This window comes from Hylobates moloch, unplaced genomic scaffold, assembly GCF_009828535.3.
Source record: "Hylobates moloch isolate HMO894 unplaced genomic scaffold, HMol_V3 SCAFFOLD_17, whole genome shotgun sequence".
Taxonomy (NCBI): Eukaryota; Metazoa; Chordata; class Mammalia; order Primates; family Hylobatidae; genus Hylobates; species Hylobates moloch.
The window spans coordinates 31,855,271-31,879,359 of record NW_026652292.1 but is presented as its reverse complement, the minus strand read 5'-3'; the positions used below and the strand labels follow the sequence as shown (position 1 = coordinate 31,879,359).

General features: G+C 39.7%; 1 long non-coding RNA gene across 1 annotated transcript in view; it reads left to right on the top strand.

Annotated features, from left to right (window-relative positions):
* LOC131381710 (uncharacterized) overlaps nucleotides 1–24,089 on the top strand; it is a 96,960-nt gene that overhangs the window by 60,079 nt on the left and 12,792 nt on the right. The gene's annotated exons all lie outside the window — the stretch shown is intronic.

Below are 24,089 nucleotides of genomic sequence, written 5' to 3'. Positions count from 1 at the left end.
TGGCTATGATGTGCCTATGTACGATTTTCTCAGCATTTTTCCTGCAGAGTTCTCTAAGCTTCTTAAGTCTGTGATCTGAGGTCTTTCATTGATTATAAAGAATTCTTTACTCTTATATGTTCAGAAATTGCTTCTGCTTCAGCCTATGTCTTTTTTCTTTTGTGAATCAATTATAAAAATATTAGAATTTTGTGTATACCTCACATGACTCTTACACTTATGTCCATTTATCTTCTACTTATTTTCTCCCTCCATGTACTTCACTGGGCATTTTCTATTAATCTATTATCCAGTTTACTAATCCAGTCTTCCAATCTATTATTAAATTCATCCACTAAATTTTTAACTTTAATGTTGTATTTTTAAATTATAGAATGTGCATTTCATACATTTTTATAGATTTCAATTCTGTTAAATTTTTTATGATTTCATATATCTCTTCTGTCTTTTCTTGTTTTTTGAACATATTAATCATAATTATTTTAAAGTTCTTGGCTGCTAACTTCAAGTTCTGAATCTGGTTACTAACCAAATGGTCATTTCTCATCTTGTGTCAAGTAATTTTTATTTTATTTTAAATATTGAGTACAAATGAATTATAGAGCTTCCAGATGATATTATCTTCCCTAGATGGTATTTAATATTTCCTCTAATAGGCAGATAGGGTAGCTGTATTATCCACATAATCCAATCAGACTGAGCTAACTCAGGGTCGTGTTACAGTTTTGGTGAAACTCAGTCTTTCTTCCTGTAGTTCATCACTCTACTAAGACTCCTCCAGGGCTTCTGTTGATAATCTGGTGGCCTTTGACCCCTTGGCAAATCACCTGCAGGTGCTTTAGTTCAGGCATCCTCCCACAAAGGTCACTGCTTTGTTAGCCTGCAGGTGACTTCACTCTGATTTTCAGAAGGTTTAGACCAAGCCACAATATTCAACCTCCATCCCATGCCCAGAAATAGCAAATATTCACAGTAAAAATAAAATCTGCTGATCCTCAGACAAAAATTGAATGGTCTTTCCTCCATGGAATTTTAGTTCCTCTAGACATCATTACTTCCACAGCTCTCTAAAGGATTCATGAATTTGAATGTTTTTCAATTTATGAATTGAATTTGGAGAAATTCTAAATCCCAAATGATTGTGTGACCAAGCCTGTATTTCTAAGCACTAATAGCTGTGACTCTGGAGAGCTGAAGTTGTAATGGAGACAAGACAAACAAACCCAGTGTGCCTGGCTGGGCTATCTTTGGTTCCAAAGAGGAAGCCGTGTGAATACACTCCAGGTTGACCCGTTCACATCACAGCTCAGAATCCTGCACTGTCTCCCCCTTGTCTACTGAACAGTGTATAAATGCCTCATTCTTTTTTTCTTTTTTTTTTTGGCCTGGGGGTCTCACTGCATTGCCCATGCTGGAATGCAGTGGCATGATCACAGCTCACTGCAGCCTCAACCTCCTGAGCTCAAGTGATCCTCCTGCCTCAGCCTCCCAAGCAGCTGGGACAATAGGTGTGCACAATCACACCTGACTAATTTTTGTATTTTTTGTAGCAATGGGGTCTCACCATGTTGCCCAGGCTGGTCTCAAACCTGGTTTCAAGCAATCCTCCTGCCTTGGCCCCTCAAAGTGCTGGGATTAAAGGCATGAGCCACTGCACCTGGCCAATGCCTTGGTATTGCTTGGAAGATTCTAGGCAGTATACCCCTCACTCATTTCCCATTATTTCATCCCATGAACATGTAGTTGAGGCAAGCTGGAAAATGTGAAGCTTATTTGGGAAGTCAGTTAGCACATGTTTGTTGAACACTGTTACGGGCATTTTGTTGGGTGATGGGGCCAGAACAGACTTGCCCTTTGGAATTTAAAGGTGAAGACTGACATTAGTTACAAGTGTGGTGAGTTCTACAAAGGACAGCAGATTCTAGAAATATAACATAAGCAAACAATCTAGTATGGGTGTCAGGAAAGATTTCCATGAAGAAATAACTTAGAAGCTAAAACCTGCAAGTTAGAATAGAAATTAGATAAGCTAAAGGGAGCAATGAGGAGAGCTCATGCCAGGCAGAGAGAACTCCAAGTAGAAAGGCTCTGACGCATGGCATGTTTAAAGGCTCCTTCAAACAATTTTATGGCAGGAATAGAAAGAGGAAGAAGAGTGTTTCAAGGTGAGAATGGAATGTAGACTGGACCCTGTCAGCCCTGTTATTCAGGTTTTAGCTTTTAAAAGAGAAGTTATAAAATGGTTTTATTTTATAGAAAATGAAAGTCAGAAATTAGGACATGATAAGTAGTGCATAGCTAAAACATAATGCTCACTGCAGGGTAGGGACTGAAATCATGAGAGGCAAGTACGGGGCCGGGCATGGTGACTCACACCTGTAATCCCAGCACTGTGGGAAGCCGAGATGGGCAGATCACTTGAGATTAGGAGTTTGAGACCAACCTGGCCAACATGGTGAAATTCAGTCTCTACTAAAAACACAAAAATTACCTGGGCGTGATGGCACACACCTGTAATCCCAGCTACTCAGGAGGCTGAGGAGGCGGGAGAATCGCTTGAACCTGGGAGGCGAAGGTTGCAGTGAGCCCAGATTGCGCCTCTGCACTCCAGCCTGGGCAACAGAGCAAGACTCGGTCTAAAAAGAAAAAGAAAAAAGAAAGAAAGAGAAGCAAGCAAGCTCGGATGTGGAGAACCCAGTCAGGAGGCTATTGCCACAGTTCAGCTTGGGCTGGGATGCTGTTCCCTCTATTCTTCTGAAAAAGAAGGTTATAGAAATAAACATAAAGGTTGCATTTTAATTTTTTAAAAACGTCTAATTATACAAGTAAAGCTTGAGGCAGTGTGGTGTAGCTGTAGCAGCTATGCTAGAAAGCAAGGCAATCTGGTCAGTAGAGATTCAGTATGAGGTAGCAGTGTGGTGTGGCTGGCCAGGAAAAAGCAAAAAAAAAACTTTTGTTCCTAGATCATATCATAGCGAGAATATTACAGCAAAAGAGGTATTTGTTAGAAGATAATTTTCTATGACTTTCTCTTTTTTCTGCATGTCATGCCAACAGATATACCAGCTGCCTCTATTCTGGACTATTTTCCAAAGATATTTGTATAGCAACATATATATAATGACCATGGAAGACAGACATTATTTCTCCTTCTGGGACAAAGTTCAGGCAAGCTTTACTATCCATTATAAAATATGATATTCCCTAAGCTTATAGGTTCTCCCTTATAACACAAACCACTGCATGTGCAGGTGTCACCCGACACTTTTCACGTTGCCCTGCAGGAATTGGGGCTCAGAGAACCAGTACAAATGCTCATACTCTGGCTACTGCTATTGCACTGAGTAATTAACTCTCCTATCTCTGCACCAGGAATCTCATATTTTCTGCCAGCATCCTGGAAGCAATTGGCCAACCCACTCATTTGCAAACAAGTAAAGGGTAAAACCTTAGACCTCTCACCATTCTTGCAGTGCTACTCCAAGAGCCTCTCTACTTGTCCCATCCACACCCAGGCCTACATATCATACACTGAATACAATAGGCTCAGCCTTGCCCAGATCTTAGCCAAATAGACAAAACCTGGCTTTCTACCAGATCCCAGCACCTCCAGCTGGGAGACAGGCTCAATAAAATGAATACATTTCTAACATACATGTTTGCCTGAGGAGATAGTGAGTTCCTGGTTAGTAGAGGAGTTCTGTCTGGTTGATGTTATAAGTGGGACTTATGTAGAGGTGATAGGTGGTTCCGGCATCGGGGACTAGATTAGAAGATCTTTAAAAGTCCCTTCTGGGTGCTCCACTGTGATGCCGTGAACCCTTCCACCACTCGTTTTTCAAGCCCTATTTAATAGAGGTAAATATTCATCCACAGTTTAGGTAACTCCTGAGGTAGCATACTAAAGCAGACCAATGAACAGACTTGGTATCATATATGCATTGGTTTCGATCTCAGACCAACCACTTACTGTATGACCTTGTACTAACTTCCCTGGTGCCTTATCTGTAATAAGAAAATAAGATTACCCTCCTCATGGTAAAGGTTTAAGTACTAAATGAAGTTATAGGTGTTAAGTGCCTAGCACAGTGTCTGCCAAATAATAAAGACTCATGTTTTAGCTATTATTCTCCCTCTTTAACCTCATCCTAGCCCTACCTGTCTACCAACTAAAGCACACTATCAGAAGTAGCATTACACTCAGACGTGGTGGGGGCTTGCTACATAAGCTTCATGGGAGGGAAAGGTGGTAGATAAAGGGATAATGTAGCATAGCAGTTCAACTGATCTGAAAGTTAAGATCCCAAGAAGGTCTATCTATCATCTATCTATCTATCTTCTATTCTGTCTCTCTATCTTTTCCTCACTAGGAAAATAGTACTCATGAATATCATTATATGACTGTCACACCCAAAAGGCTATATTTGGCATTGGCATAGGTACATAATTAATTGATGCTGTTTATTACAGAGACAAGAGTGTGGATGAATTGCCCCTTCTGGTGCATTTTGTGACCCTGTGTTTTCCAGTTTTGTAACACTGCCAATTCTTATCAGTGAATTGGCTGTTTTGGCTTGCCAATCTAAATGCTTTACAAATGTTTGTGAGGTTATTTAAAAATTTTCCATTACCTTTAAATTTACATTTAGGAAATGGCAAATAAAGCAGTAATTTAATACAGGCTGTGCATACTTTTCTTCCTTCTACTTTAGTATTTCTCTGATGGGCTAATTAGGAGAAATAGATTCATTTCCAATAATTTACTTCCACTTTGAAGAGCAGCCTCTGTCTACATGAAAAAAGTATAGGAAACCTTGTTTACCTGTAATTTTTTTAGCTATGTACTACTATTCAAAGACTTCTTGACAACAACATAAAGTAATAGCTTTTGTGCTGGGCCACCTGGAAGCCCTGACATCAGATGAGCCTGTGGATGCCTTAGCAACGGCAGTTTTGTAGTCATGGTAACAGCTTTGTGCTCCATAGGCAAAACCAATGAGCTTTAAGCATCACTACAGTCTAGCTAAGCTTCTCTGACCTTATCAGGGAGCAACAAGATCTGTCTGTTCTTCCTGCACGTGCCCCTCAGCAGGGAGGGGAAAATGTGCATAATGTGCCTGATTTAAATGTCAAACTTGGATTATTCAAACAATTGAATCCTTCTTCTAGTTTGATGGATTAGATGGCATGGTTTTCTTAAAGTAGATTGTTGATTTCAATTATCCATGAGCATTGTTACGAAGGCAGAGTGTACAGCATGCATAATATGAATGTTGTGATAATCAAACATTTTGAAGGGGTAAAATACGTAGATTTCCAATCAATGACATGGATTGGAAACCCCAGGGGACCCAGAAGATAATTTCCATCTGTTTCGTCGACTGTTTTTACTCTCATGCAGGATGGTAATAAAGAATAATATCATCATTCAAATTAATATGTCACACCAAGTTTGCAGCAGCAGTAAACAAATCAAAACTCAGTCTACACTGGCTTGCAATGCCTTTGAAAGGGCTTATGACTTTCCTCGCATACTTCCTTCCTAACACTGGGCTAGTAAACTATAGCCCTGAAAGCTGCTTGTTAAGTTTCTCAAGCTGAAAAGCATGAAATGATGAGCCAAGACTGAGCAGCCCATTCATAAAAAAGACAAAAGTAATTCCTCTTTCAGTGACGTTTTACTAACTGTTCATAGGTACGTTATGTATGATTATTTAATCTAATATGCAAATGTGTCCAAACCATATATTATTTAACTCTTGTTTACTTGAACTGTTTCACACTTCACAGTACATTTCATGTCAAAAAAAGGAAAAAAAAAAAGCTCAAATTACTAAGCTTTTTTTTTTTTTTGAGACGGAGTAGTCTCGCTCTGTTGCCCTGGCTGGAGTGCAGTGGCACGATCTCGGCTCCTGCAACCTCCACCTCCCAGGCTCAAGTGATTCTCCTGCCTCAGCTTCCTGAGTAGCTGGGATTACAGGTGCGTGCCACCACACCCGGCTAATTTTTGTATTTTTTAGTAGAGACAGGGTTTCACCATATTGGCCAGGCTGGTCACGAACTCCTGACCTCAAGTGATCCCACAGCACTGGGATTACAGGCGTGAGCCACTGCACCTGGCATACAAATGATTAAGCTTTTAATGCTATTTGAATTGTATTTATTCCTTTTCTTCAAGTTCATTTTTAATTCATTCTCTTCTACTAATGTTTCCATTCCCGGGCAGTATAAGACAAGAACCACTCTTCTCCCAAGGAAAATTACGCTTCATAAATCAGCTCAAGTTAGATGAATTTCTAATGCTTCTGATCTGTTCAAATTCACAAAAGTAGCCCCTTCATTCATGTATTTAATTTAACGTATATAAAATGCCTATTATGTATTATGTTAAATGTCATAGAGGATGCAGAGATGAACCAAAAATGACTATTGCTTTCAAGAAACTTACAAACTAGGTTTGATTAAAGTGGTTCTTCATCTTCGGTGCTGTGGAGTCATCTTAAGCAATAATTAAAAATCACCAACTTTTCTACCTTCATTTCCAACAAAACCCAAGGAGAACTGAAAGTTTACCTTCCATTGACTTTAATAGGTGTTAATCATGTGTTTTCTTGTTTTTATTTTGCTAACTCTAAGATCCAAAGCACGTTTTTGTTTTGTTTTGTTTTTAAAGCAACCTATACAATTGGAGTGTTTGAGATGTATTTTGTTACATGTATTTTGCAAACATGAATGTGCTATTGCTGAGTTTTTTTAAATTATTATTACCAGTTTATAAAACAGCATCTTAGCCAGATGCAGTGCCTCACGCCTGTAATCCCAATACTTTGGGAGGCCGAGGTAGGAGGATTACTTGAGACCAGGAGTTTGAGACCAGCCGGGGCAACACAGAAAAAACTCCTTTTTTTTTAAATGGAATCTTGCTCTGTTGCCCAGGCTAGAGTGCAATGGCACGATCTCGGCTCACTGCAACCTCCACCTCTAACGTTCAAACAATTCTCCTGCTTCAGCTTCCCAAGTAGCCAAGATTACAGGCACCTGCCACTACGCCCAGCTAATTTTTGTATTTTTAGTAGAGAAGGTGTTTCACCCCTTTGGTCAGGCTGGTCAGGCTGGGGGTGACCCACCCACCTCGGCCTCCCAAAGTGCTAGAATTACAGGCACGAGCCATCATGCCCAGCCTCAAAACTCCATCATTTAAAAAATAATAATAATAATCAAAATAAAATACTACCTTAGATATTTTTACTAGAATGGAAAGTTTTTCCATCAGAAGGATCATGATCGTTTGTCTCATGGCATTTTGGTTCCACAGTTTCTACCAGATAAAGAAGGTGTTGTTGGTGAATATGTTGGAACTGTCATAAAATGGGCAACTAAGAGAATTTTAAATAAAATTCAGCTTTGGCAAACTCAACATAAAAGAAGTCATTGTCCAAGAAATGACTTCACACTTAAATTTTGGGCTGGTCATAAGAAAAATAAAAGCCAAATGGAGAACATTGAACTTAATATTTGGAAAATTATCTGATTTAGCATTCATGTTTTTGATAATAGAACCTTTAGAATTATAAGCTTCAAGTCATTTCCTTTTATCCTTAATAGGCTATTGCAACCTTTGCTAATACCTGATAAGCAGAAAAATTTAAAGAAAGTTATTGTATTACAAAATCACAAAAACAATATGGCTGGAATGAAAATTAGGGTCATCTAGTTCAACTCTATAATTTTGTCAGTGAAGAAATTGAGGTCTGGAAGTTTTCTTCCACTTAAAATTTCAGATTTGCGTATTTCTTGATAGCCCAACCAACCTAACTAACTGGTTTGGCATCAGTGTTGACTTGCAGTGAAGTAAATGTTGTCTGCTTTTAGTGGGATTTGATTCACTTGCTTTAATTTATTTTTCTTCTTCAGTTCACTTAGTTTTAGCCTCCTCTAAGTCAAAGGATGATCAAAGTTCATGAAGAGTTATTAAGAGAAGGCCATTAATTAGTCCTCACTGAGGTGATTTGCACTGACAAGGAATTGGCTTAAACATTGGAAAGAAATAATTGTAATAACAGGTTTTTAAAAGATATTTTGAGTTTTCTCAGTCTGATTTTTTCTGACTTTAAGATTTCCTTTGTCTCTAGTATCTTGTGGGTAGTACCTATTATGCCTTCTTCATATTTTCAATTTAATTCCTCATTCCCTTCTTCGGTTCTCTTTTTAACCTTCTATAAACTCATCCTCTTCTCTTCATGAGTGTCTTAACTGTAACCAAGCTGAGACATCCTTTGACCTTCAATGTCTAAATATGAATTCACAACCCTGTGTGGCCATTCTGATTTTGCAGGGTGAATTTGTGTGAGAACACACACACATACATACACACAGATGGTGTCTCCTGGGGATAAACAAATCTCATCTATAGGCCGGAAACAAACTATCATTTAAGAAAACTTGTCTTCAGTAGCAGTTTATCAGCACCTTCATTCTGTCTGAGTGCCTGCCTTCCTTGGACTCAGGCACCACACATAGGCACATCTCTTTGTTATATCTTTGTCAACTCTCTGGGGGAATTTCTTCACCCACAGTGCCCTGTGTCCTAGTGCTCTCCTTCTCCCTTACCCCTTTGGACCTTATTTGCTCTGGATATTATGCTCTCAAGATCCTGGTCTCTAAGATGACCTATAATCTTCTAAATTATTTCTCTAAAGATTTTAATGGAGGATAATGGCTTAATATGAATCTTAAAAGGACCTGTCAGTGCTTTGACATAAATGAGCTGGGAATTTCTAGCACTGTGGCATGCTGGCTGGGGATATTTAAGGATTCATCCTTTGCTATGCTCTTCAATGTATTCAGTGGATGGTTAGTCACCATCAACTACAAGCCAGCCCTTTTTACCCAGCTTACACACTTATATTTGGGTGTCTCAATGGAAAAACTAACAATAATAACCTTCATCTGTCAAGGTCTGTTGTGAGCCTGTATTAGTTTGCCAGGGCTGCCATAACAAAATATCACAGACTGGGTGGCTTAAACGGCAGAAATGTGTTTTCTCACCACTCTGGAGGCAAGAAGTCCTGGATCAAGGTGTCGGCAGGATTGACTTCTTCCAAGGCCTCCCTCTGTGGTCTGTAGAGGGTCTCATCCTGACTGTGTCTTCACATGGTCTCCTCTCCACTGGCATGCATGTCTGTGTCCTAATCTTTTCTTATAAGGACACCTGATTGGATCAGGGCCACCCAATATGACCTCATTTTACTTTAATGACCTCTTTGAAGGCCCCATCTCTAAATCCAGTCACATTCTGAGTCACTAAGGGTTAGGACTTCATCATATGAATTAGGTGGGGGTAGGGAGGTAGATACAGTTCAGCCTATAACATAGCTTCACAATGTATTAAACAATTTAGATGTATTGTCTTTAACCATCAAAAAAACTGAGACATTAATTTTACCGTTCAGATTGTTCTGTTGAAAAATTGAGGGTTAGAGACGATAAGTAACTTCTCTAAGGTTACATAACTACTAGGTGGTGAAACTGGGGATTAGATCGCACCTAATAGCTACAAAGCCATGTTTTGCTGCTATACCACTCGGCCTCCAGCTAAGATTTATAGTCAGTCAGCTTTGCTCCAACACATATTGGTCATTCTTCCCGGAATTTTTACTCCATGGAAGATTGAGAGGCTTAACTAGTATGTGGGCAAAAATTCTTCTAGAGAGACTGTATTTAAGAAACAGAAAATGAGTTCTTTTAATAGTCAGTTTCTTTAACTTCGTAAATATTTTTAAATATTTTAATATTTTTTAGTAATGAGGACATTTCAGAATTTTAGTTTTTTACACCAGTGATAGTTTTAGACAGATCTAAAAAAATTTTTTTTTAATCAACAGGAAAACATTAATTTGCATGTGTTTATCTAGTTTTTAATCCACCAGAGGGTACAAGGTGAACTGATTTGGAATCTTGAATATTTTCGAAGACAGGCCACAAAATTCTTGTTTTTCTCAATTCAACATGTTTTTCAAAGGAATGAGTTATTTAAGCATAAACCCAGTTCAGACTTCTTTGCTAATATCCTTTTGTGTCATTGGAAATGCAGACAAAAGTACCTCCTTACATGTTCAAATTATTTATTTTGTCCAATATTTATGCTAGAACATACTGAAATAAGAGATTTTTTCATGATAAAATGAGAGATTACTTCATGATAAAAGATTATCTGCAACAAGTCAGTTCTTTTGTTTTTATTATTTTGTAGCATGAAAATATTTACGTTTAAAAATCCATATACTTTAATCAAATGACAAAATAATGATGACATTCCTAAGGAAGATAATAATAAAGTAAAATTATTTTACATTAGTTTGTAATTAAGATTTTTTGTTTAGGCATTGTAAAGAAAGGAGAAAAAATTAACAAGGAAGAAGAGAATAATACAAAATTAAGATCTGGATATTAAGGTGGTAAACTTGGAGATGGGAGGTTGTTGAAATTGAGATAGAAATCTTTCCTTCTAATCCTATCCTTATCATAGATAAACAAAAGAAATACATTTCTGGCCTATAGGTGGTAACACTTGCAATGTCTGTACTGTAATGTAATTATTACACTTGAACAAATGCAGTAATGAGTAAGTGAGTAATGATGAAAGTATAATTCAGCAATAGAGAAAAAAGGAATTATATCCTTCAGATCTAATTTTTAAAAATTAGGAATTTTACCAAAGGCCAAATGTACAACTCTGCTTGTGAAATCCCCTGCAGAAATCTTGCAAGCCTACAGGAACATCAAAGACCACAGTTATCTTAATGTCTGGGCTAGCACATAATAGTAGTGGGCTAAACCTATAAATTCAATTTCATGTGGGTCAGTTGGTCTCCCTCTAGGTCTTGGCCACAGACCTTCCTTCTAAACCCATGTAGTCACTTGCCTTTGGATGCCCTTGATCCACAGGTGACTTTATGAGACTGGATAGTTAATGGTATGTGAAGGATAGCTGTATTTAGGGAACCAGCACTGTGGTTTGGCAATGTACTCACACCCCTAGAACAGAGATTCATAACACATGAGATATCTGAAGTTTTGTGGATTAGGGATAGTGGTGAGCAGATCTTAGGCTTAGTTATTGCTGGACAAGAATAACAAGTTTCTGCCTTACAGATCAGAAATGTAATTACCAAGGCCGGGCGCGGTGGCTCACGCTTGTAATCCCAGCACTTTGGGAGGCCGAGGCGGGTGGATCACGAGGTCAGGAGATCGAGACCACGGTGAAACCCCGTCTCTACTAAAAATACAAAAAATTAGCCGGGCGTGGTGGCGGGCGCCTGTAGTCCCAGCTACTCGGAGAGGCTGAGGCAGGAGAATGGTGTGAACCCGGGAGGCGGAGCTTGCAGTGAGCCGAGATCGCGCCACTGCACTCCAGCCTGGGTGACAGAGCGAGACTCCGTCTCAAAAAAAAAAAAAAAAAAGAAATGTAATTACCAGCTAACCTGAAGGAGATTAAACCCCAAAATGATCATATTATTAATTAGACATTCAAGAAATGTGTTTGCAAGTTTTGGCATCTCTCACTATCCTGTGCCAGGAATGTGCCAGGGGTGTGAGAATGAAAAGTATTTACAAATTAGAGCTTCCATCTAATAAGTAATTAATAAGCCAGATAATAATTCACTATTTTACATTGAGTAATAATGCTCAACCTGTTTCAGGGTCGTGGGCCTTTTTGGGAATCTTTTGAAGTCATAAAAGCTTCTCCTCAGAAAACAAAATGCAAATGCATCTAACATTTTGAAGACAATTTTAAAGAGTTCACAGGACCTTGAAGATCACCCAGGGATGAGAGTTTAAGAAGTTCTGACATAAAGAGGCATACATTGTCCAGTGATGGGCTTATTTGTATCATCAGTTCAGGTATTGATTTGAAGGCAAATTAACAGGGAGAAGGCTGTTTGATATGACTATCACTAGGGAATGAGCAATGAATGATAGATTATTTCATCCAAAGTAAGGCAGAGTGTGTTTTTCTGCTTACAAAAGTTACATGTTGGGAGTAAGCAACCACAGACGTCTTTTACTAAAGCATCAGCCCAGGCCAAGCCAAACCCTCAGGGCAAAAAGAACATCCTGTTTTCCCTGGTTTGAGTTGTTCAGCTCTATGAGTATTTATTTATAATCCTTTTGAAACCATATCATATCTTTATGGTGTGGCTCATATTCTAAAAAATTTTAATATAAGCCTACCCTTATATGGGCATATGGACTCACACATAATTTTTGTAGCAGGCACAGAAATACACTGATGGACAAGTACACAGTGTCCATGATTTCACAAAATTTAAAGACTATCGGATTCACCAAACATAGGCACAGCCAATTTTTTTGTTATTAGCTTTTTCTGGAACTAAGCAAGCAAAATAAAACAAACTGCAGCTAAGTCCCTTCCAGTGATTTTCAAAGTTGTTTAAAAATTTTTCCCCAAATCTATTACTTGACTAAACTCCTACTGTATATAAAGTATTTTCTATAAAGAAGAAATAAGATTGATCTTATTCTTAATGAATTTATAATTTTATTGGAAAGATACAATAGCTGTTAAGAGTCAGGCAGATCTGGCTTCAAATTCTAATTCTGAAAAGTTATGTTTTTTCTTGGATTAACTCCTTATGCTTTCTGATGTTCAGTTTCTTCATTTTAAAACAGGGAAATAATGGTTATCTCATTGTATTGTTATGGAATATTAAAAGATAAATTTTTAAAGGATCTTGGCATGTGTTTGATAACAGCTGTTATGATTACTAAAACAGATATAATAAATTAGATACAAATAATGTCACAAATTGCAGAGAATGATAAAATGTCAAATGATTAGTACAGACAATGACAGGTTCTGTTAAGAAGGATTAGCATGGGTCAGGTGGTCAGAATCTTTCATGGAAGATAGGACCTGAACTCTGTCTTAAAGTCAGCATAGGATTTGGGACAGGAAAGAGAAGAAGGTTATACAAATTGGAAAAGTGTGAGTGGTGAGTATGGAGACTGACTGGAAATGTTTTGTTCAGGTGACATGGTGTAGATTATCTGGCTTGAACAGAAGGTTGCAGAGGTAGGGTTGAGAAAAATGGGGAGGGTCTTGAGTCTTCATAAAACATCAAGGAACTGAAAGGCATCTCAGCAGAAAAATGACATGTTTTAGAAAGATTTATCATATTATCATGGTGTGGAGGATAAATTTCATTTTGGGGTAGGGGTTTAAGATGTGGGGAGGTAGAATTGTTATAACTGAGGCTATTTAAAAAAAAAAAAAACTGACATCGTGGACATAATGGAAAGCCTGCCTAGATTACGGCAGTGGAATGGAAAGGAACAAACAAAGGTAGAAACATTAAGAAAGAGGGTGCTTATTGGTAGACTGGAAAGAGAGATCACTTGAAGATAATGGTGTCAACGAATATATATTGAGGGTATAGTAGTGAACCTGAGTGTCTTAGGGAAATGAGGACACTATGCAAAAAGGAAATACGGAAGTGCGTTTCTTTTGGCAGGTAGAAAAGGGGAGGAGATCATTTTAAACTCTAAATAGTTTACTTCCTGAAGGAGGAAACATGTCTCATTCATCTTGGAATCCTTAGCACTTAGTACAAAATCAAGAATATGAACATGTATGAGTAGTATGAGTGTGCAACTGGAGTTCAAATCAAAGTCAAAGCTGGAAATTGAGCTTGTATGGCTGAAGTATGAGATTTGATCCATTCCAGGGGAAAGAAGCAGATGGTGGGTGGGGCCCAGGGTTGGGACAGGTGGATACCATTCTCCTTAGTACTTACTATGGAGAAAACCAACTTTCAGCTGCCTGTATCTGCAACTCTTTTCTTGAAGGCTTATTTTCCCCATCAGAGTCTGTTCAACCTATATGTGAGGCAAACTAGAGTGCTGGAGAATAATCATCCTTAGGAACAGCCTTCAAGCAAAGTCAGAGAGGAACTGATGGACAAATATCCAGCTCCTTTGGGTGGGATGACACTGTGATGTATGTTCCATACAGTCTCCCAGAATTCCCTAGTAATATCAAGCTCCAGTTGCCTAGAGTGGTAATTTGCTTGGTGGCTTCCGCTATTACTTCCCATTGCTGTCATCTCCCTTTAATTTTTCCTGATAATTCCTCTCAAATAAACCACTTGTACCTGTAACCTGTTTCCAAGGTATGCCTCTGGGAACTTCCATTAGGTTAACAGGAATGATTATAGATTATTATAGATTATAGAATGGCATAGATTATCAAGGGAAGTGACCCAAGTGAGTATAACTTCTGTGGGGAGCATTAGTGGGCCCGGGCAAGTCACCAAGGCAGAACGAATAATGGTGCAGTGTATGGGCAAGACAGCCCAACCCAGACTCAGGTCCTCTAGAGAAAGGAGGCAGGAGTGTGCCCTGGATCTCAAAGGCCACACTGAGGTTAAAATCTAGGGTGCAAATTCTAAGGAGAAATAACAAGCCACATGCAAAGTCTAATTAGATAAACTAGGTTGGTGTCCCAAAAAAACATCTCAAAGAACAAAAATGAAAGATGTAAAAATGAACTGAAATCAAACCAGGCAAAGGGAGCTAAAAGAGGGAAAAGTTTATATCTCTGAATCCTAAAAGCTACCCAAGTAAGTGGCTGGTCCTGGAACCAAGCAGAAAAGAGATTTGACCTGGTGAGTGACTTGGTGGGGTTTGGACAACTGAAGAGTCTGTTGGCTTAGCTTTGTTATTACAGGTACTTTGTCATTTGCATACTCTCAGCATGTATTTTTATTTAATTATTTTCTGATTTCTCTGCAAGTGGGTGGGTATCTGCTATGGGATGCCATTATCATTACTTTGATATTTGGCTCTCTTCTCCCCTTTTCTTCACGTGATGGTGTTGGAATCTTCCCAGCTCAGGTTCGCTGTTTGTCCTCTTGGGTTTCTGTGCTCTTTTGGGTAGTGTGACACTGGCTGGCAAGAGAACCAGGTCACATCTGACTGATTCAGTAATCTGGCAATTACTCACCCTGATACCCTCTGCTGTTGTTTTTTCCACCTCCTTGAGCTGAATGCCAGCCTGCTGCTCACCAAATGGAGCCAGGGGTTAGTATGCACCTCTTGCCTGCAGCACCAAAGTCTGCCTCTCTCTGTTGAGCCTGTTGAATAGTCTTTGCCACCAGATATTCTCTATGTAGCTAGGTTATATCCTGTCTTTCATTCTAGAATGTACAGTGTTCTTTTTTCATTTTCAGGCTTGAAGACTACCTGTTTGATAGTTTACTTTGGAGGCTACTATATCACACTCTTTTGCTAGATAGCCTCTAAAACAGACACTTGAAATCAGCACTAGGAAATGGCAAAAGTTAGGTCTCTGCTGCTAATACCATGGCAGCCCCCTCTTTCTGTGGCAACCACATCCTCACTATACAATCCTGGTTCTTGGCCCCTTCCTGACATTTCCAACATTATAGAGAAACAATGACTGAAAGGAGCAATGGAGAAATGTCATCTTGACAGATTAAGCTGCTTGTTTTTCAAATGTCAAGGGTTTGCCTCCTCACGTTTCACTCTCTTTCTTCAAAATATTCTGCATCCAAGTGCCCTAAGAAACAGCGGAGGCTCCTAATTCACCCCCCAAGCATGGAAAGCCTGCCGGGTGGGGAGATTCTAAAGAGTTTTGAACAATTCCCTACTGGCAGTAGTAACTGTCAAAACTATTATAAGCCCTCTTATGACATAATGTTGTTGGAAGAGAACTAAATTTGATGTTTAGATATTAGTGGTTCATTTGAAAACCACCCAACACAACCATATGGCATTTAGTGACAACAGTCTAATGAGGTCTCAGTGGGTTACACTGGTTAGCTGAAAGATTGTGTAGAAACATCTGTCAGAGAGTTGATTGTCCAACTAAATTAAGAATGATTCTAGAGTCATCTTTCTGTTCACCACACTTAGAGTGAAAAAGAATATACCGGCTGCAAAATATTCAACTGGGAAAAAAAACATCAGATAGCATACAGTTTTGTTCCAAACATTTTTAGACAAGATAACTTCTGCTGCTGAAAAAGGTAACAAAGACTCCAGCAAGGAATTAATCCATATAAAGTTAGCACATTGGATAAATATGGCTGCTCGTGTTAAGTGTGTATGTGTGTGTGTGTGCACGCTAAAATATTTATAGTGTAAAATACATTCATGTAAGTTCCCTTACAGCAACCATTGGATTGAAAAATCCTAATGTAGCTGTAGAGCAGATGAATCTGGTAAATTCTGGTTTTAAAAAAGGACTACTAACTGGTGCATTTTTACTGTTTCACTTACTATAAAGGCATTCTAATAATTGGCCCTATCATCTAAAGGAGACAAGAAGAAATTGAGTGATAGGTCAGAGGCAGGGGCGAGGATTTTCTGGATATCGGTTTGTTGTTGTTGTTGTTGTTTTGAGACAGAGTTTCGCTCTTGTTGCCCAGTCTGGAGTGCAATGGCGCAGTCTCAGCTCTCCGCAGCCTCCGCCTCCTGGGTTCAAGCAATTCTCCTGCCTAGTAGCTGGGATTACAGGCATGCGCCACCACACGCGGCTAATTTTTGTATTTTTAGTAGAGATGGGGTTTCATTATGTTGGTCAGGCTTGTCTTGAACTCGTGACCTCAGGTGATCCACCCACCTCAGCTTCCCAAAGTGCTGGGATTACAGGTGTGAGCCACCATGCCTGGCTATTCTGGATATCTTAAAATACTTAATCCTTGTTGTAACTGAACATATACCTGAACTGAAAACAAAACCATAATATTGTATAACGCTGGTGAGTATCCTAGTGTATTTATTCACTGTTTATTGCATATGCACATATACTCACAAGGAGCCATGTAGTATTTGGTCTTGTTTTTTGAGAATGTTATAGGTACACTATATTTGTGCTTTCAAAGAGAAATCTTCATAATATTCAAATCAATGCTCAAATCAAGTAAAGTAAGTAAGCTATTAATTTTTAATTAAGAATGTCCTTGAGAGAATTACCTAGCCATAAATTAATTATATAAGTCACGTTTATTTTTTAAAAGGAGAGGGAGAAGAAAGTTAAAAGGTAAAGGGCCACAGACTTCATAGGCAAAGGAAAACTTTTCCAATGGCAGCCCCTGCAATGTGAAATCTAAGATGATTACTTGGTGAAGAGGGCCTCATGGTGAAGCAGCAGCTGGGCAGAACAATGATGTAGCTGAATTTCTGTTGTTTTCTTAAATTCGCCTGTGCTAAACAAAAGAATTAATAGGCACTATCTCATTTAATCCTAACAAGAAGTGTAAAAGATAAGAATTATAAGCATCCTCATCTTACGAAGAAAGAAACAAGGTATGAGATTAGGTAAATAACATGCTTAGGACCACCCAGCTAGTAAAAACTGGAACCAGCGTTCAAACCAGAGTATCTGACGTGTGAGCCAGTGCTCTTGAACACTGGTCTTTAATGGCTCCTGGAATGTTAGTCCAAGATGAGTTTGCTGCCACCTGTGGTGCCACGGTTGAAGTCAAGACTATAATTTCCAAAGCCTCTTTCGTTTGTTCAATGGCCATTGGTTTGTCCTTCTTTCTCCAAGCTGAGGCACTAGGGGAGCCAAGGCAGCATACAGACGTATAGGTAAGGGGTAGGGAGGGGGCAGAAGGTACGCTTCATTTGGACATTAATGAAATATACAGTCCATGTGCAATTTAGGTGCTCCTTTAAAGCAAAGGCCATTGTAACAGGCCATCATGCCTAGGGCAGGCTAAACAATAGGGAATCCATTAATGTCTGTTGGTTAGTCAGGAATGCCCAATTTTCCTGGTTAATGTGGTGGTGTGTACATGTGGTACGCACATAATGTATGTGTGTGTATGCGCTTATGGTGTATGAATAATATACCATATCAGCATGAGATTAGACCTATTTGAATCTGATGTGTTCAAGCTCATGTACAGTTGTCTATGAGTGAAAAAAATCAAAGGACTCAATTTTTCCAGAACACAAGGAAACTGTACATGAGAATTTGCTTGTGGATTTGTATTTTACCAATATATGTTCATGGAAAGAGCATCAAGGGTTCATTAGCTCTGTGAACACTCATGGTTTCCAATGTGGATTTGTGATGTGGTCATAATTCATAAATAATTGAAAACCCTTTCAGCAGTCTGGAATTGGTTCTTTACCACTGGTTCTGTTTCACGAGATCAATATTGAAAGACGTGTCAATTTTAAGAGAAGATCAACACTGGGCAAATAGTCCAGCTTCAGCATTCTTATGAGATTGGCATTCTTTTGCTATGCTGTGTATTGTGATAAAAAGGAAATTGCTCTGTGTAGACCAATGCTGTTCAATAGAAATATAATGTGAACCACATATATAATTATATATGGTTTGGGTTACCATATTGAAAAAGAAAAAGAAATGGATAAAATTAATTTTAATGTAACCCAACATATAAAAATATTATCATATCACGTGTGGCACTATTCATATTTTAGGCCCTTAATAGCTCAGGGAGACTAGTGGCTACCATATTGGGCAGCCCATCTCTAGATTCTAACTCTCTGTTTAATTTTCAAATCTCCAGACTTCTCAGATGACTTTTGGTAAACAGATGTCAAAGAAAATGGCACTTATTTTTAAATATTTTTATAGATCTAAGAAATCTAACCAATAAATATACAAAAGCTTGAACCTCTGAAAACAGCAGGAAGAAACACACAAATGGGAGATGTCTGTGACAAAATGGAGAAGAAGGAGGGAAAAGAAGAAAGGGAAAGGGAAAAGGAAGAAATTCCATTATAGGTGGTTAGAGGAAAGTAAGAGTTAAAGCTTATTTGAATATACAGACATTCAACCAAATGTCTTGGTGACTAAGCCCAGAAGAGATCATTTCTGGGTGAGCAGAGGCAATTGTAAATATATGTAAATACATTTGATGAAACTGAATGAAAATGGAGTCTGCAGTATTGCTCAGATGTTATGACTAATACAGTCTGGCTTTGTGTTGCGTCTTTAATGGAACCTGGCTAAAAATACAGCTGCATGCTGGCAGGACTTGTTATCCTCCTATAAGTAACGATGAAACGCATGCGAGGAGGTGGAAAAATAAGGGAGTTGATAAGTGATCAGAGAATCCATGACCGTGAGGGTAGGGTGAAAAAGTGGCCAAAGATGGCATGTCCACAATTTCTATACAGGACACTGAGTTTTTTTTGAGACGGAGTCTCGCTCTGTCGCCCAGGCTGGAGTGCAGTGGTGCAATCTTGGCTCACTGCAAGCTCCGCCTCCCGGGTTCACGCCATTCTCCTGCCTCAGCCTCTCGAGTAGCTGGGACTACAGGCGCCCGCCATCACACCTGGCTAATTTTTTGTATTTTTAATAGAGACGGGGTTTCACCGTGTTAGCCAGGATGGTCTCGATCTCCTGACCTCGTGATCTGCCCACTGAGACTTCTAAATGAGGCTCTCTATTCCCAAATCCCACATTTCACCTGGAAGCAAAATTATCTAAGAAAAAGAAGCAGCACGATGTATGTGTAGAAAAAGACAGTGACTGGTTTTCTGAGTAAATAGTTGATTATTCTTGTGGAACGCGACTGTCAGGCTTGTTGGACTTCAGACTTACCTTGTATCCCTCAAATAATTTGCAGAGGTCACTTAAAGAGATGCTTCCAGCTCCTGGAGCCATTACTTATGAACTGTGAGAACTTGGATTTAGTTCCTGCCTCAATTTTCTCATCTATAAAATTAGTATAATAATAGTACCTATTTTATAAGTTTGTTTTTAAGATTAAAAGAGATAATCACTTAGCAAAGTGCTTTGCACAGAGTACATATTCTGTAAACAAAGTATCTGTATCCATTTTGTCTCTCCATTGCCAAGAATAATGCCTAGCACATGGTAAGCACTCTTTATTTGTTCAACCAATGAATGAGTGATCCTATTGTATATGATACCAAAGCATAGGTTAGTTGCTAAGACTGAATACTTTGACACAGACACACACACACACACACACACACACACACACACACACACACAGAGTTTAAAGCAGACAGTTATAACCAGGAACCCTAGGATGAGATTTGGGTTAAAAAAAAAAAAGAGAGAGAGAGAGATCAGGCACTGTGGATCACGCCTGTAATCCCAGCACTTTTGGAGGCCGAGGCGGGCAAATTGCTTGATCTCAGGAGTTTGAGACCAGCTTGGGCAACATGGTAGAACCACATCTCTACAAAAAGTTAGCTGGGCGTTGTGGCACACGCCTGTAGTCGCAGCTATTTGGGGGACCTCTTGAGGTGGGAAGATTGCTTGAGTCCAGGGAAAAAAAACTGTGAAAGGAATGAAGAGCTGCAAATTGTTTTAATTAAAGAGACACAGAAACTCAGGTTTTGCACGAAGAAGCTGCAGATTCAGGCTGGCTCATCCTGTGACCATGCTGCTTTATTAGGATGACTGCCCAGGACTGGGGGATGCCTGAAGGATTCCAGCCACAAACGAGGCACTGCTGCTCCTTGTACTAGTATTTCAAATGATGGATTCCAGGCCCAGAAAGGCTCGTGGTTACTTCAGAGTCATGAATGCTAGACGTCCTAAGTCCTCATCTCAGTGTTCATAGCCTGCCTCCACCCTTCTCCTAAGACAGTGTGCTCAGCTAGGATCAGGAGAATATGTTCTTTACTGGTAACTATGGGAGGGAGGGATTATCAGTATCTGCCTTCACCCTTCCAGGGTTGGGCAGGCTCAGGCCACACCTCATGAGTCAAGGCTCCTCAGGGTTTGTTGGCTTGTTTTCCATTGTGGTTTACTGAGGAGATGCTTTTTAAATTAATGCTTATAATTTTCTTCTTAAAGTGGGCTTGAACACTGCCCCATCCCAGTTCCCTGAAGAATAAACCCAATTGTTATGAATAATTTCAATTGAAGATAAGTTCTTATGATGTTTAATTTATACATTAACAACTGTTTGGAGGAATGCAAAAAATAAAATAAAATACAAATAAACCTCAAGACATGATCCTTGCCTTCAGATTAACAATAAGTCAAAAGATGTTCCTGGGTGCCTGGCAAGATGCTGAATAGGAACAGCCCCGGTCTGCAGCTCCCAGTGAGATCAATGCAGAAGGTGGGTGATTTCTGCATTTCCAACTGAGGTATCCAGCTCATCTCATAGGGACTGGTTAGACAGTGTGTGCACAGCAGCCCACAGAGGGCGAGCTGAAGCAGGGTGGGGCATCACCTCACCTGGGAAGCACAAGGGGTCAGAGAACTTCCTCCCCTAGCCAAGGGAAGCCATGAGGGATTTTGCTATGAGGAATGGCACATTCCAGCCCAGATACTACACTTTTTCCACTGGCTTTGCAACCCACAAACCAGGAGATTCCTTTGGGTACCTACACTACCAGGGCTGTGGGTTTCAAGCACAAAACTAGGCAGCCATTTGGGCAGACACTGAGCTAGCTGCAGGAGTTTTTTTTTTTTTTTTTTCATACCCCAGTGGCATCTGGAATGCCAGCAAGACAGAGCCATTCACTCCCCTAGAAAGGGGAGCTAGTGGTCTAGCTCAGCAGATCCCACCCCTATGGAGCCCAGCAAGCTAAGATCCACTGGCTTCAAATTCTCACTGCCAGCACAGCAGTCTGAAGTCAACCTGGAGTACTCGAGCTTGGTGTGGGGAGGAGAATCTGCCATTACTGAGGCTTGAGTAGGCCGTTTTCCCCTCACAGTGTAAAAAAACTTGCCAGGAAGTTCGAACTGGTCAGAGTCCATTGCAACTCAGAAAAGCTGCTATAGCCAGACTACCTCTCTAGATTCCTCCTGTCTGGGCAGGGCATCTGTGAAAGAAAGGCAGCAGCCCCAGTCAGGGCCTTATAGATAAAACACCCATCTCCCTGGGACAGAGCACCTGGGGGAAGGGGCAACTGTGGGTATAGATTCAGCAGACTTAAAGTTTCCTGCCTGCCAGCTGTGAAGAAAGCAGCAGATATCCCAGAAGAGCATTCAAGCTCTGCAAAGGGACAGACCACCTCCTCAAGTGGGTCCCTGACCCCCTTGCCTTCTGACTAGGAGACACCTCCCAGCAGGGGTCAACAGACACCTCATACAGGAGAGCTCCAGCTGGCATCTGGCAGGTGCCCCTCTGGGACGAAGCTTCCAGAGGAAGGAACAGGCAGCAATCTTTGCTGTTCTGCAGCCTCTGCTGGTGATATGCAGGCAAACAGGGTCTGGAGTGGACCTCCAGCAAATTCCAGCAGATCTGCAGCAGAGGGGCCTGACTGTTAGAAGGAAAACTGACAAACAGGAATCGCATCAACATCAACAAAAAGAACATCCACACAGAAACCCTATCCGAAGATCACCAACATCAAAGACCAAAGGTAGATAAATACATGAGGATTAGGAAAAACTGGCTTAAAAAGGCTGAAAATTCCAAAAACCAGAATGCCTCTTCTCCTCCAAAGGACAAGAATTCCTCGCCAGCAAGGGAACAAAACTGGATGGAGAATGAGTTTGACAAATTGACAGAAGTAGGCTTCAGAAGGTGGGTAATAAGAAACTCCTCCAAGCTAAAGGAGCATGTTCTAACGCAATGCAAGGAAGCTAAGAACCTTGAAAAAAAGGATAGAGGAATTTCTAACTAGAATAACCAGTTTAGAGAAGAACATAAATGACCTGATGGAACTGAAAAACACAGCATGAGAACTTTGTGAAGCATGCACAAGTATCAATACCCGAATCCATCAATCAGAAGAAAGGATATCAGAGAGTAAAGATCAAATTAATGAAATAAAGCATGAAGACAAGATTAGAGAAAAAAGAATGAAAAGGAAAAAACAAAGCCTCCAAGAAATATGGGACTATGTGAAAAGATAAAACCTACGTTTGATTGGTGTACCTGAAAGTGACAGGGAGAATGGAACCAAGTTGTAAAACACTCTTCAGGATATTATCCAGGAAATCTTCCCCAACCTAGAAAGAGAGGCCAACATTCAAATTCAGGAAACACAGAGAACACCACAAAGATACTCTTCAAGAAGAGCAACCCCAAGACATAATCATCAGACTCACCAAGGTTGAAATGAAGGAAAAAATGTTAAGGGCAGCCAGAGAGAAAGGTCGGGTTACCCACAAAGGGAAAGCCCACGAGACTAACAGTGGATCTCTCTGCAGAAACCCTACAAGCCAGAAAAGAGTGGAGGCCAATATTCAACATCCTGAAAGAAAAGAATTTTCAACCCAGAATTTCATATCCAGCCAAACTAAGCTTCATAAGTGAAGGAGAAATAAAATCCTTTACAGACAAGCAAATGCTGAGAGATTTTGTCACCACCAGGCCTGCCTTATAAAAGCTCCTGAAGGAAGCACTAAACATGGAAAGGAACAACTGGTACCAGACAATGCAAAAACATACCAAATTGTAAAGACTACCAACACTATGAAGAAACCGCATCAACTAATGGGCAAAATAACCAGCTAGCAAGTTATTCACACATAACAATATTAACCTTAAATGTAAATGGGCTAAATGCTCCAAATGCTCCAATTAAAAGACACAGACTGGCAAATTAGATAAAGAGTTAAGACCCATTGGTGTGCTGCATTCAGGAGATCAATCTCATGTGCAATGACACACATAGGCTCAAAATATACAGATGGAGGAATATTTACTAAGCAAATGGAAAGCAAAAAAGCAGAGGTTGCAATCATAGTCTGATAAAACAGTTTTTAAACCAAAAAAGATCAAAAGAGACAAAGAAGGGCATTACATAATGATAAAGGGATCAATGCAACAAGAAGAGCTAACTTTCCTAAATATATATGCACCCAATACAGGAGCACCCAGATTCATAAAGCAAGTTCTTAGAGACCTATAAAGAGACTTAGACTCCCATACAATATTAGTGAGAGCCTTTAACACCCCACTGTCAATATTAGACAATCAACGAGACAAAAAATTAACAAGGATATTCAGGATTTGAACTCACCTCTGGACCAAGCAGACCTAATAGACACCTACAGAACTCTCCCCCACAAATCAACAGAATATACATTCTTCTCAGCACCACATCGTACTTACTCTAAA